The 14,624-nt window shown below is 41.5% G+C and overlaps 1 protein-coding gene across 1 annotated transcript in view; it reads left to right on the top strand.

Moving 5' to 3' along the window:
* LOC117532975 (afadin-like) overlaps positions 1-14,624 on the top strand; it is a gene marked incomplete at both ends in the record, with an annotated part of 41,845 nt that overhangs the window by 10,473 nt on the left and 16,748 nt on the right.

The following is a 14,624-nucleotide window of genomic DNA, read 5'->3' as shown; positions in this document are numbered from 1 at the left end:
CTCACGCAGCGTCAGAAAATAAAACCCTCTCTCTTTTCCTCCGTACCCAAATCTCTAAAAACGGGAGAACAACGGAGCTGATCCAGATTGGCGTCCGATATGACGTAATATCTGAAATGTGGACCCACGGCCTAATCAGAAACGTTGCTATCAGAAACAATGCCCGACTGTTTTGGATGTAATATGGTCGGTGTTTACATTAGCATCGCTAACACTCAGAGCTAACCTGTACTGGAGAGCATGTGTGTGAAGAAGCAGGAAGTAAAAAGGAACTCACCTTGTGGTATAACCGGCAAGAGAGAAAGCCTTTGAGCTCCAAACTGTTTCAGAGAGAATCCTTGATAATCCATGATATGGTGTTTCATCACCGCAGTATTTAGTTTAGACAGTAGCTGCCGGGTCCCGCGTGAGCTCAGCCCCCTCCTTTTTAAAAAAAAAAAGCTTTATTCCCAAATCAGCACTTTTGAAACAGGAAGTGAAATAGAGGGATATGAGGCATGGCCAGAATGATCTGTTTGGTGTTTTGAGCAAAACACTTCATAGACATGTTTTTTGTATATTTGTATATATCTGTGCTATTGCCTAAAAATAGCATGATAGGTGACCTTTAAGACACATTCTCATTAAGACTCATAACAGCTTTAACAAGGGAGTCCTGGCCAATATAACAACATAAAGTTTCACCAAACATTTAAAATAGAACAAAAATAACTGCAGATAAACAAGTCATAAAGAAAAGCCATTTCGAAGACATAAAGACTGAAGACTTTAAAGCGTCAGGAAAAACCAAATCCACCTCAAATCGCTTATTTTGCAAACAAAAAAATGAGAAAAATAGTTAGTGAAACATTTTGACTATCTACTTACTGATAAATCGATAAATACATTCAGCTAAGCTCTACTTTAATATGTATTGTAACCTTACATTAAACACCCGTTGACAATGTTTGAGGAAGAATACATCAAACTTTGACAACCCCATCATCACCCTCCAATTGTGTTTGAAAGATCAACAGCTGACTCACACTATCATCTTCAGATCCCTGTTCCCTCCCATACATAACATTTATAAAAGCTCCACTTATGCAGACCACCTGCTGGGACGTTTGTTTCACTCGTGTTTTACATTTCTTCTGAGCATTTGAGCATTCTGGAAACACAGAACAGGGACTTGAATGCACCTCGGGGGCAACAACAGTGTCCCATATTGCTTAGATTTCCACTTAAAATAGGAGCCGGGAGTCACTTTGAGAACAAATGATCTTCTGGGGAAACCCTGCACATTACTAAAGGGAAGGGGAAACCCCCAAAAGCATAATAGAGGCGAAGCCCCTCCCTTTCCGGGGGACCTCCATGGGATCTTATTCCGGAAAAAGTATGTATTGAAGTCAACGGAGAGAGAGGAGAAAATCACTCCAAGTCTGGGCGCGTTGAGAGCTGTGCACACACACAAGGGGAGTTAGTCGGTTCCTAAGAGCCAGCATGCGGGACCGGGACTCTGGGATTTGTAGTCTTTCTAGTTGCGTATTTTTCATAGTCTTATATTTCAACAGTTTTACGACAAACTGTGACTTTTTTTGACATGGAAATTATTTTTTAAATTGACAAACATCATGTGTGTAATTCATGGCACAATTCAAACGGGATCGAGAGATAATCTTTCTCTCTCCATTGACTTCAATACATACTTTTTCCGAAATAAGGTCCCATGGGTCGGAAGTAGATGGGCGGACTTCGCCTCTATAGGATCTCTTTAATGCAGTTTATTTTCACATCATACGTCATTGATTTGTTCGATCAATTTACTGCCTTCTATTTTGCATATTTCATCAAAGATGTTATTGATATAAAAGCTATTTGTCTTAGTGTTTGCGCGAGTAATAGGTAATATAGTGTGCTTTCAAGTATGTGACGCTTTTTGAAATATGAAACCTTGTTGTGTTTCCTTTCATTCTTCTGTAGATCGCTGTCACAACACTTTTTTTTTAGATGTGTATAGCACAATAACGTCTGATTAAATTCGAATAAGGGACATAATCGCCATACTGTTTATCGTATATATAATTATTTCCTTTTCCACAGCTGTAAGGTGCTGGAAAAGCTTGAAATCCGACTTTTGAAATACTCTTTATTAATGCTTGTATACACACAGGTGTCTCTATGATGCTAAGGTGTGTTTCCAGCCAGCAGAGGTGAGGTGATGCACCTTTCTGTTGTGTTTCATCCTGTGCCTTGAGGCTACCTTTTGTAACGTTGACATGGATAAAGTGCAGGAGGCAGGCGTGCTGCTTTATCTCTGTTAAACACAAGGACTGTTTCTGTCTGTCTTTGGAGTGGAGTGAGTTTCCTGCTGAAGGCGAGAGCTTTCCTGTGTGTGTGTGTGTGTGTGTGTGTGTGTTGTACTGAGGAAACCTTGCGCTGTTTGTTTTCAAAGCTGTGTGGACGTATGAGGAGGGGAGACGTGTGTGTGGGAGGGATGGGAAAGGCAGGTAGAGAGAATTTTGTCGAACAGCTGCTTGAATTCTCGGTAAACTGGGCTGTGCTCTGTCCTGTTATATAACTCAGTGTGTGTGTGTGTGTGTGGTATTTGCCTGGCGGAGCAGCAGCGCTCCACCTCACTCCGACCAGCCGACACTTCACCTCTGGATCTCTGACTGGATTTACTCTTTCTCCACAAACTCGCTGGAATTACGAGGGATTTGACGACGTTTTTTTTACAACCACATATTCTGGAATTCATACAGCTTTTTAAATGTACTTTTTTGTACATATTTTTTTTATATTTCCCCTTCAATTCTTAAAATGACTTGCACTAAACTTCCTCTACTTTTTGCCACACACGTAGGCCATTCATACTTCTCTTTTTATCCGACATCCTCAGCCGTAAATAGTGATTTTGAAACGCAGACGTTCAGCTGAATGGATTTCTCCCAGCCGGTGTAATTGAGGTTTTGGACGAGTCGGTGCACGTTAGCAGGTTGAAGCGCTCTCCAGGATAAAAAGGAAGTGTGTGTGCATTAGTTTGAGTGTGTGTGTCCCAGTCTGGACGACGCTGAGGAGCAACATGTGGTTTTCTGTGGTGGGCAGGAAAGACCAGGTAACACCGCTTTAATTATCACATTTGTGCTAAAACACCTAGAAAGTCTTATTAAGGGAAATGTTCTTATCACTTCTCGATTATTTTTGCTTTGTGTGTGGTTATTTTTACACATTGTTAGAAAAAATATCACTCGACACCAGGTTGAGAATCAATGATCAGGTAACTAATTTATTCTTGCAAGAAGGAGCAGAGTTAAATCACATACAAAGGATATGGTTTAACTCACACACTCAATGTTGCTCAAAGGAACAGCAAAAAACATCAGGCTTATATAGTCCAAAACACAGGAGATAACAACGAAGTCGTAAATCGAGGTGGCGCTAATATCAGCCGCGGGTGTCGGAAAGTCGGGTCATCTGCGATGGGTCATCTGTGACGTCTTCTGGAAAGACTCACGTACTTCCTTCACGCTTCATAGAAATGAGATATTTAGGAGACAGCAAGTCTGTCTTCTCATAAATATCAACAACCTGAAATGCCCTACCTCCTCCTATCAGGCAGCTGCAAGGTCACACACAGTTCAGAGCCACACATGATATCAGTGCATTAAAACAACCCAAAGACTGGAGAAAACAGTATTTCTCCAACACACATGCAAGTCGGATAAGTAGCGTTTGTTCTGTTCACCACCAGATTCCTTTGTAGCTTCTTCAAAGATTCAAAGGCTTTATTTGTCAAATGCACAATAGCTAAAGTGTAGCCCCTCTTACAATGCAGCATACAGTACGATATGCCTCACATCAAAGTAAAAGACGTATAAAACAATGCAAAAGCGTTCAAGTAGGTTGCAGGAATTAGAAAAATGTGCCTACATAAATAGAACAAGAGGTCAAATGAACATTTTATACTCTAATAATGTATTAATATGTGGATATAAGGACTTTTAACAGATGGCGACCCTCTCTGATTCACTGACTGTATTCATTCTCGGTCGTTGCATAGTGAAGTTATTGACCACACGTGAGTAATAGCAGCTTCATGTGGATGTATCTTCGTCCCTACAGTGTGATGGCCCTCTGCTTCGTGACTGTTTGCTTTCAGGGCCGCTCTGCTAATGTTTAAACTAAAGTACACACATGAGACACAGATGGTCAAAACACATGCATATTTTGGACAGTGTGCTCCGAAATGACTTCATCTAGTCATTGTTTTTGACTTGTTTTAGTTGCTTTATGTGAATTTAATCTCGTTAGACACCTGAATCTGATGGTGCAGAAAAAGTAATTTAATTAGTCTCAATATTCTAGGTTCAGGTGAAGAGTAACGGCCCGTCTACACTACAGGCATACAAACATCTTGAAGCTGGGCGTGTCTGAGGCTTGGCGATTTCTCGCGACCAACAACCAATCACATGAATCTCCCGCCCCGACATACAAAGCAATAGCAATGTTAAAACGAAGTAAGCTGTATATAAACTCCCCAAACAGGTGAAAACCTACCAGTTTCCCCCACTGTCTCTGCCACCTCCCTCCATGCCTGCTTCCTCCACTGTCTCTGCCACCTCCCTCCATGCCTGGCTCCTCCGGTTTGTATCCCGGTAAATAGTTCTGGTCGTAAAGAACCGGTGATTTGCTACCGTAATTTCTCGTTTGGAATATGAGGAAATGAACTGCGGTCTGGCTCTCCCAGCTTGCACGCGGTTTGATTGGCTAGAGCTTGTACTGGCGGGATTTGCATAAACGGGATTTGATTGGCTGATGCCAGCTTCGAAAGCATCGGGAGCATCAAAAGTTGAACATTGCTCAACTTTTGATGCTCACGATGCTTGCAAAGCCATGCTCCGCTCCCCACAATGCAGTTCGGCGAAGATTCAAAATCTTCTACGTCACCCCATTCAAGTGAATGGGCGAAGCTTTGAAAGCATTTGTCGATGCCTGTGTGTAGACGGGCCGTAAGGGTTTGAAGGGCTTCTGTGTTTTGATAGCAATACATTTTTCATCTGACTACTGTTTTTTCACAATGAAGTAACGCCGTTTAAAAATAGCATGGTCCACTTTAGTGAATCTAGTGTCGAGCAGCTATAGTTGTGATTGTTCTGTAAAACACGGTTCTTCATACATTAGATTGATGTCGTTTAAGCGTTTTGAAGAGTTTGCTGTGAGTTAAAACGGATTTTGTTCTTAATGATACTTGGAAATACATGTGTGTCTGTATTTTATTTAGCTCCCATCTGTCCTGAGGGAAAGTTGGGAGTGTACTAAACTCTGCCCCTCCTCCTGTGTTCGTGTGTCTGCTCGTGTATCTACTGCAGAACAGAACATTCCCTCTGTACAGATTTAAAAACTAATCCAAGCTTCTCAAATAGGTGGCAATGTAAGAGAGAGACCAAACTCCATTCAAATTTTTTTGCAATTTCATTCTCCAAATGACTCTGAATTTGAAAAGGTTTTAAGCAGTTGTTCTTTTTGTTTGCATGTATGGACATCAGTTTTGTTTGATGTGTGCAGTCAAAACTGAAATGGAAATGTGAGTGGAGAGTGACGTCGTTTGTTTCCACAGTGTGTTTGAAGTGCTGTGTGTTTGTTGGCGGACTGAATTGTACGAGGAGTGGAACAATAGTATAGGAGGGTTCCCCCTGTGAGCGCTGAAACAATGGAAGGATGTAACACACACACACACACACACACACACACACACACACACACACACACACACTGGCTTTCCTGTAAACCATGAGGCCGCCCGTTATTCTCTTCAGAATCACATTTTGTCGGGATTGTATGGGAAAAAATAATATATACGTGCAGGAAAGAAGTAGCGCTCGTCGCTTCTACCTTGTTGTTGGTTCCTATTTCTGAGCTCACTCCTCAGCTCTGCAATCTGAATGACTTCTGAGGTCATCAGAGGAGACGATTAAACCATGTTTGAACTGTTTGTACACAAGTTTAGCTATATCATCACAACACATGGAGGATTTTTCAGACCAAGTACAAGTGAAACGATAATCAAATAACTTTGGATTATATTTATTTGAACCTGCTATGCACTTATGTGCTTCTGTGTTTGCATCAGAGGAGTAGGAACCTCCCCAAGAGTATCTTTTGACCTGTTGGGGAAAAACTGCATTTCCATAGATGATATTTGCCTCTTTCTATGTCCATGTGTGCTCAGTGGCATGGTGGCATGGCGTTGTGTTCAACAGTTTCTTCAGATGTTTTATTATAACTCCGTCTCACAGCTGATAACATATAACAAAACAATGCTCCTCAGAAAGCAACTATTTGTTTCCTTCATAGGAGAAACAAGTAGGTTTTGCAACACAATACAAATGCATCTTATGTCATGAGACTGCGCTAGAAGATAATGACTTCAATGAATTAAAGTAAAGCATTTACGAAGCGATACTGTTCAATATGTTACTAAAGTTGGCTTTTACTCGTTATATTAGTATTTCTGTGTCGAAAACAAGTGAAAACGATCACAAATCTTCCATTCTCCAACTATTTAAAGGACGGAGGTATCTTCTTTCATCTTGGCGTATTTGTTTTGGTGCTTTGAGAAAAGGACGGCATCAAAGCCCACACACACACACAGACACACACACACACACACACACACACACACACACACACACACACACACACACCTGTACACACCTGTACACACCTGTGTTGTCAGTTACTTTAGCTGATCAGACATGTTGTTAAGTTGGAGTTGGGTGTGGTTATAAGCTGCACATTTGCTGAAGTCATGAAATTGCATTTACTAAATACGGAAGGTTTTTAAAACAGTCCTTTCCTAACAGATGCAACACTTTAAAAAGAAAAAAAGTAGAGTCAAGAATGTGTCACGTCTGCCTGTACATGATTGTAAATGTCTTCTCCATCTCGTTCTGCTACAACGACAGAAAATACCTGTGGCGTCTGAACTGCCTCTCTAAGGACAATAACCCCAGAAAGCAGGTGGACGTGTTGTAATACTGTATTCGTTGTTAGCAGCCAGCCTGCGTTAGCGGTAGCTTGTTGTTTCTGTGGCTCTGCTGCAGAGGTCAGTTCCTCAGCGTGAGTCAGCTGCAGAAAATACAAATGTCTCATGGCTGTGACTCAGCTGTTCAGGCAGAATCCCTCCAGGACCTGTTGTTGTGTAATTGACTTTCTTTTTAAACAATTCATTTATTTGCCTGGACGGTTTCTCTGACAACAACAGAAGGCACTGTGCTTAAAGAAGTCAAGGACTTCAAGTACCTGGGCTCATGGGTCAACTCAACCGAGCAAGATGTTAAGGTGAGGAAGGCACTTGCATGGAGGGCGCTGAACGGCATGACCAGTGTATGGAACTCCAACCTCCCCCGTCAAATCAAACTCAGCTTCTTCTATACAACGGTAGAGTCTGTTCTCCTCTATGGCAGTGAATGCTGGACCCTGAAGCCAACCCTGCAAAAGTCTCTAGATGCTACACCAGAATGTTGCGAGCAGTACTTAACATCAGCAAGAGTGTACATGTAACCAACAAGATCCTGTACGAGGGAATACCAAGGGTGAGCGAGAAAATTGCAGCCAGGAGAATGAGACTAGCAGGACATTGCCAAAGGCATCAAGAGCTGCCAGCCGGCAAATTGGTGCTGTGGGAACCAACACACGGGCATCGGTCACGAGGAAGTCCCGCACAAACATACGTGGACGTACTCAAGAATGACGTAGGAGCACAAAGTACCAATGAACTGGCCAGATGTATGGAGAACCGGGATGACTGGAAGCAACGATGGAGGGCTCGTCTGAGGACGACCTAGAGAGAGTTTCAGGCACTTTGCAGAGAGACTAGTGTTTCTCGCTCGTTATGAAATCATTGGGATTATTTTTGATTTCCAAAATACTTTTTTTTAAAACCTGCTTTTATCTGCCTCTGCAATATGAAGCTTTAGGTTTTTCTCTATTTCATATCATGGCATAGGAAGGGGGACATTTGACGATGCCTTTTATCTCAGGAAAAACGTTATTTTCATAATCTTCAAACGTTTTATTTCCCAAACAACTAGTAAGCTACGGCTTAACATGCCACAGAATACCAAGACACATATATACTGTAGCTCTACTTTTGATTTCTCCTTAATGGAACAATATTCTATTTAAAATACCCTTACTGTATTATTTGTACTAGCTTTAACAAACCGTTCAGGTTCACTGAAGGCTTCTGTCCTGTAAGATAAGTTCAAATGTTCCTGAGTGGGAAAACATCAACAGAAAACGAATACTATAATTCAGTCATACTCGCTTTTATCGCAGTGCAATCGTGTTTCCTTGGGCAAAGGAGAGCTTTGTTTGTTTTCATTATTAGCTTTTTCGTAGCGTTGGTCGTTGAAGAAAGATATAACAAACTTTATGAAGCCGCTGCACTCTTTAGTTCTTCTACATGCTTTGCGCTCAGAGGGGGATTTTGAGTCTCCAGCCAGTAAGGCTTACTTCAGGAAATTGATGGAAGTGTCCATGTTTCTCTCCACACTAAAGTTATGTCCACATTTAATTCAAGCGCAACGTCTTCAAGATTTGATCTTAGTGTCTGACAGCCCATGAGAGAGCAGGTGATCTGAGTTGTGTTATTAACCCTTAGATGCCCTTAGAGTGACTGGACCCTACACTCGTCCATAAGTGGGTCAAAAAGGACCCGTATTAGAATAATGTGTTTTTATGCCATTTTTGTCATTTTGGTTACGAAAAATCACTTGTATAATATTTAGTATTATATTTTGGTTCACACTAGAAATATTTTATATTTAATTTTTCACCATTTATAATTTCAGACATTTCTTTTTAACATTTTGAACAAAAAACAAAGTTCCATAGAAAATGCATGCGGGTCATTTTTGACTTGAGCTTGGGGAAGTACAATTTCTTAAAATGTGAATGACTTGATATCCAAAACATGTTTTTTGAGGAATAGCTGGAATATGAAATGATAAAAAAATGTAATTACAAAGATACTTCAAGAAAACCACCTCACCGGGTCCGAAAAGACCCACTTAAGCATCTACGGCATTGTTTCTCAAACGTTTTCATACCAAGGACCACTTAACCAATAAAAAAACACTCGCGGACCACCTAACTCTACAAATATCAAAAAACACATCGTTTTTCTAGAACAGATTACAAATCGCCTGAAAATGGTACAAACAAGTGGCAACATGTGTGACGAAGGTGTTGCGCTGGGCTATATCATGCAATCGAAAGTTAAACTTAACCTCGCTCCATTGCGTAGATATTCCCGCGAGAGTGCGGAAAACTTAAATGTATTTATTTATTTTAAATGTTACCAATATACTCACGGACCACTAGGGGGCGCTCACAGGTCCGCGGACCACACTTTGAGAAGCACTGACTAAGGGTTCAAAACTCACCAATGCTTCGGTGGAGCGCTTGTTTAAAACATCCCACCTCTTCAGGCCAAATACAGACCTGGCATCTTTGAGGTGCGCTTGATTTGTTGAGTCCGGGCACTTTAAAGAACCAGAGCTGTCCATTAAAACACAGTAAATCAAACCGTACAGCTCTCCCTCTGGTATTCCAACTATTCTTAAGGATAATGTCTTTTTTTCTAAACAGATTACGTCCTCATTTACAGGGAACACTTCTTCAAAAGATGGGTGTTCATGTTGATCATGTCTGTATATATCTGGTTTCACTCTGATCCTTTAAAACTTCAAGTCATGTAAACAAACCTGCTGTGTGTCTCACGGTTCAACATGTCTTTACATCTTTAGTTTACGTGTACATTCACCGATGTGTTTGCATTGCAGAAAGGCTTTATATTGCAATTAATGTATAAACATGTTTTTTGCTATCTTGATACATTGAGATGTACCTATTTGCAGCGTGTTGCTGCTAATCAGGGTGAAAAGTCTACTAAAATCCACTAAAGAGCTCAATTAAACGCATATTTTAAAGATGTTTTCCTACTTGTTAGACATTGATTTGATGATATTGTATCTTCACGGCTCCACTTGCATTTCTAATGAAACGGGCTGTTTGTAGCTCAAGCATCAACATAACAAAAGCGTTATTCATGGTTCTGTTGCTGGTTGCATAATCCTGCCTGACATGTCTGCAGTAGATGAACCTAATTGTGGCTTCACAACTGGAGGCATGAAAAGCAGGGGACTTATATCACAACGAAAGCTAGTAAAGCGTTTTAAAATCATTCATAAGACCTAGAACTCACAGCTACTTTACATTTACTGCCTTACATGTGCCGCTGTGTCTTTCATGACTTAAAGGGCCCATGTCATGCTTTTCCGGTTATCACCCGTCCCCTTGTGTTATGAAGGTTGTTCTGCATGTGAACGGTCTGCAGAGTCACAAACCCTCAAAGTACACCCTGTAGCGAGTAAAACTCTAACACAGAGAAGACCTGTCTGTGCTGCCCCAGAACGCCTCGTTGGAGATTTCTCTTTTTCAATTGTTTTACTTCCTGGGTTCTGTGACGTGTGAATACCCAAATGGACCAATACGCAGAGCCGTTACGTTAAGTCCGTGGATTGGTGCAAATGGACCAATCCGCGGACTTCCTCACACAATCTTTTCTCAGCTGCAGCTCCGCCGATTTCTCCTCCCTGAGACGGCGGGACGCAGTGAGTCGGTGTGTGAGCACACACACAAACTCCCAGCCAGGCTGCGGGTGTCGGGCTGGGTTTCGCTGTCTCGCTGTCTGCCACTGGGCTTACAGGGAGGGGGGGGGGGGGGCAGGAGCTCCAACAAGCCGTTTAGGACAGAGAGTGAATACACATACTATACAGAGATGCTGTGAGAAACCAATGTGAGTTTGGAACATTGCACGATGTAAATATATTGTAGTAGACCTCAACAATGGAATTATGATCAGTAGAAATGGCCATGACATGGGACCTTTACATAATTGCCATCAAAGGAAACGAGGTGACTCTTCAAGTCATTGTGAGTAATACAGAATTAAGCTTTATTAAGTCATGTAAAATGAAAGCAATGCATCAGACGTACTCATTTGAAGAACAGTTTTCATTTCTGCTGATGCACAGTACTTGTGCTAGAAGTTGTGGCCCCTCTGACCCCCCTTTCGGACCCCTTTAACTCGCTAAAAGCCGCTCTGAACACCCTCAGGGGATTCAGGAAATTCCTACAAGTGTCTCTGGAGCCTGATTTGGCGCCACAATCCCTCAAAGTGCACGAAGCTGAAAACAAGAGGCTCTTTAATGTCTTCTGTAATGTACAACAGACTGGAGACAGACGGAGTCTCTCATGTTAATGTCACTCACAGGAAGTCCGTGACTGCATGAATCCAGACTCATTATCACAAAGAAATGCACATTTACTGACAGAACGAAACACTGTGGGGGAAATAATTTGAAGGCTTGATGCTGTCTTCTTGGATGTGACACATGCAGAATGTTTCTCTATTCCCTCAATTCACATTCAGTTAATAAATAGCCAAAAAAATGCAAGTAATTCAAGAAATATCATGTTTTTGCCCCACAATCAATCCGTTTGGTTCAAATATGTGAAGAATCAGGAATTGGAGATGAAGGCAACTCAAAGCTCATTGTTATTTTTGAAACAAACCGATCCGTTTGAACCTTTCTGAACCCAGATGTATGTCCTCTTATATTTAGAGGTTGTTTCCTGCCGCAGGAAAGCAAAACAAACGAGCTTAAAATAAATCACATTTTTCAATTTTTTGGGGAATTGGTTTACTATTTTGATATAATATGTAGGTATTCACAAGTCCTTGAGTTACGTTTAATACCATTGAAAATTACTGGAAAGTCCTGCCAAAAATATTATAAAATTGTTTTAAATAAATCATGTATTACAGGCCTTAATGTCCCTTCTTGTTTATTCATTAGGTGCTTTCACACCAAGTACTTAGTTCTTCAGAACTCATTAGTTCTCATGAACTAAGTACAGATCGCGTTCACACCGGAATAAGTTCCTGAGGGAGGATTAGTCAAATGAAGCCGCTAACGTCACTTCTCCTTCTTCTGCTTTGGGTTTACTGGCAGGCTGCAAACAACTTCACGGTGTATGTCACTACCCGATCTGCAGCTCTGCCCGATCTGCAGTGCGCATGTGCGAGATGGTCCGCCATATTGGACAACTCCGTACGGCAACCCAATAAGGACACTTGACACAGTGGCTTTTGGCAAAGCTCAAAAGAAAACTCGAGAGGGATGAGTTATTGTTATTACAACGTGACTTCAGTATTATTTAACAACTCTTTTTATTGGGTTCTTTTATTTGGGGTTAAGTACATTGTCAGAATAAGTGAGAAAATAATTTAACTTCTGTTAAACAGCTATCATACTGAACACATATTTACTGTGAATGTGTGCAAAAATGTATGGCATATAGCGCACTGCAGATCGGGCAGAGCTGCAGATCGGGTAGTGACAGTGTATACTGCCACCCAAAGTCCCCGGCCGGAAGTCCCCGGAGTTGGGGAAGGCTTCAGTCGAAGCTGCTGGGACTCCCAGCAGCTTCGACTGAAGCCTTCAGAGTAAATCGCCAGAACACCGACACCTCCTCATCTCCACCGCTCCCATGTTTTCTTTTGTGTTGCCATAAGTTAGTCTCTCTGCGTTTGTGCGCTATGCTAATGCTAATAATGCTAATGCCAGCAAATAAAATGGCGGCTTCACAAAACTTTTTGGGAGTTTTACGGGGCGTGGTTTGCAATCCGCCCTGCCAATCAGAAATGGCTCTCTATCAGGGACGGAAAAGGGGGTGGAAAGGTTCTCATGAACTAAGTTCTAGTTCCGGATTATTTTGGTGTGAACGCACATTTTTGGAACTATATCGGAACTATACTGGAAAAAGTACTCCGGTGTAAAAGTGCCTATTCATTTACCAGTATTAGATTATAAAAAACATGTGAAATCCTTATCTATGTGATGTTAAAAAGTTCTAAGGAACTCTAGAATTGAATTTCTGCAGAAACGCTGCAGTTTGAACAGGCGTCTTTATCTTCTGTACTACAGCTGATTAACAGTTAACACATATAAGCTGCAAACAGTAGAGCAATTAACCTGAGAGTAACCCCTGCTTCATTTTACCACACACACACACACTGCCATGTTGCCAAGTCTCACAAATGGCACCAATTAGGAGTCTTTTTAATCCACTCTGCTGGTTTACGAACGGTTTTATAGACATGCTGTGATTCTTATTGTCTAGGTAGTGTGTGCATCAGATCCTGTGGTGTGTTCTGGTTAAAGAGGCCCCTTTATACTTGTTGGGGTTTTCCTTTCACCCTTTAGTCGGTGTGTTATACAGGTTTTTTTGCATGTACATGGGGTGTTTCTCAATCGCGAGGATGTCGCGTACTTCCAAGTCACTTCCTTCAGAAACAAAGCAAGTATGCTTCCAAGCCACGGCTTCGGAAAACGAAGAAGAATGGAACAGGCTAACAAGTGTGCCACTCTCTCTAACGGTTTCAACATAAACTGTACTGAAAATAAATACCTCACGATGTCTATCTAATTATGAACTTGCTTTACTTTCACGGAACACATTTTGGTGATAAGAAATGTAACAATGTAACATATTTACCAACACATGTTCTACGCCACTACATATATCATTTAAATGTGTGCTGCCTCGGTTCAGCCATTCTCCGCAAGGGTTTTTGAAATTGGTCCGTGCGCAAAGCATTGTGGGGATTTTAAGGACGCGAAGTCTACCCATCTGCAGCCTCGAAATTTCCCCCAAACCAAGGACGCGGCCTCGGTGGAATTCCAAGTATGCTGGACATTGGAACAGTCTTTCGACGGCACTCAATGATGTAGCATCCTTTAAATATTGGCTTGGAAGCCAGTTTCCTCGAGATTGAGAAACGGCCCCGGCCTGCAAATGCTAAAATCCCTGTGTTGCCCCCACACACTTCCCCCTTTTTGAACACAGGCACAAAATACAAATATGGAAATATAGAAATATGTCATCTTTAGGTCCTATATTGAATCAAGACCCGCTTTAAAATTAGAAGCATGTCTGAAAGTAATGAAAGAAAGTTTCGTCCAAACTGTCCAAAAGCAGAAAAAGCACATTTATTGATAATTCGTCTCTCGAGAAAAACTAAAGAATGTGTTTGAGCCTGAAAAGTGTTGCAAGTCAAAAACACATTCAGTCCAACAATGTCTTTAACAGGAACATATTTGTCTGGGTTTCACTGCAGGACAAACTCTGAGGATAAACATGTCAAGATGGGAGCGTGTGAAACGACTGATAACATGCCAGCAGTGTTAACCACACACACACACACACACACACACACACACACACACACACACACACACACACACACACACACACACACACACACACACACACACACACACACACACACACACACACACACACACACACCCCTTTTTATCTGTATTTCTGTTCTTCGTTGTTACTTGGTGAAGAAAGGATTTGGTTTAAAGAAAATATTATGACATCAAATTAGAAACAGATTCCTGCGGGGGGCACTTGCTCTTGTTCCAGCAGTAAATATCACTCTAATACAGCGGGGAAATGAAAGATAAATGTGTTGACTCTTTAAACGTCTTGAAATGTTTCAG

This window comes from Gymnodraco acuticeps, unplaced genomic scaffold (genome assembly GCF_902827175.1).
Source record: "Gymnodraco acuticeps unplaced genomic scaffold, fGymAcu1.1, whole genome shotgun sequence".
In the NCBI taxonomy this organism is placed as follows: domain Eukaryota; kingdom Metazoa; phylum Chordata; class Actinopteri; order Perciformes; family Bathydraconidae; genus Gymnodraco; species Gymnodraco acuticeps.
Note: the sequence above shows the minus strand (reverse complement) of the source record. Positions and strands in the feature narration are given on the sequence as shown.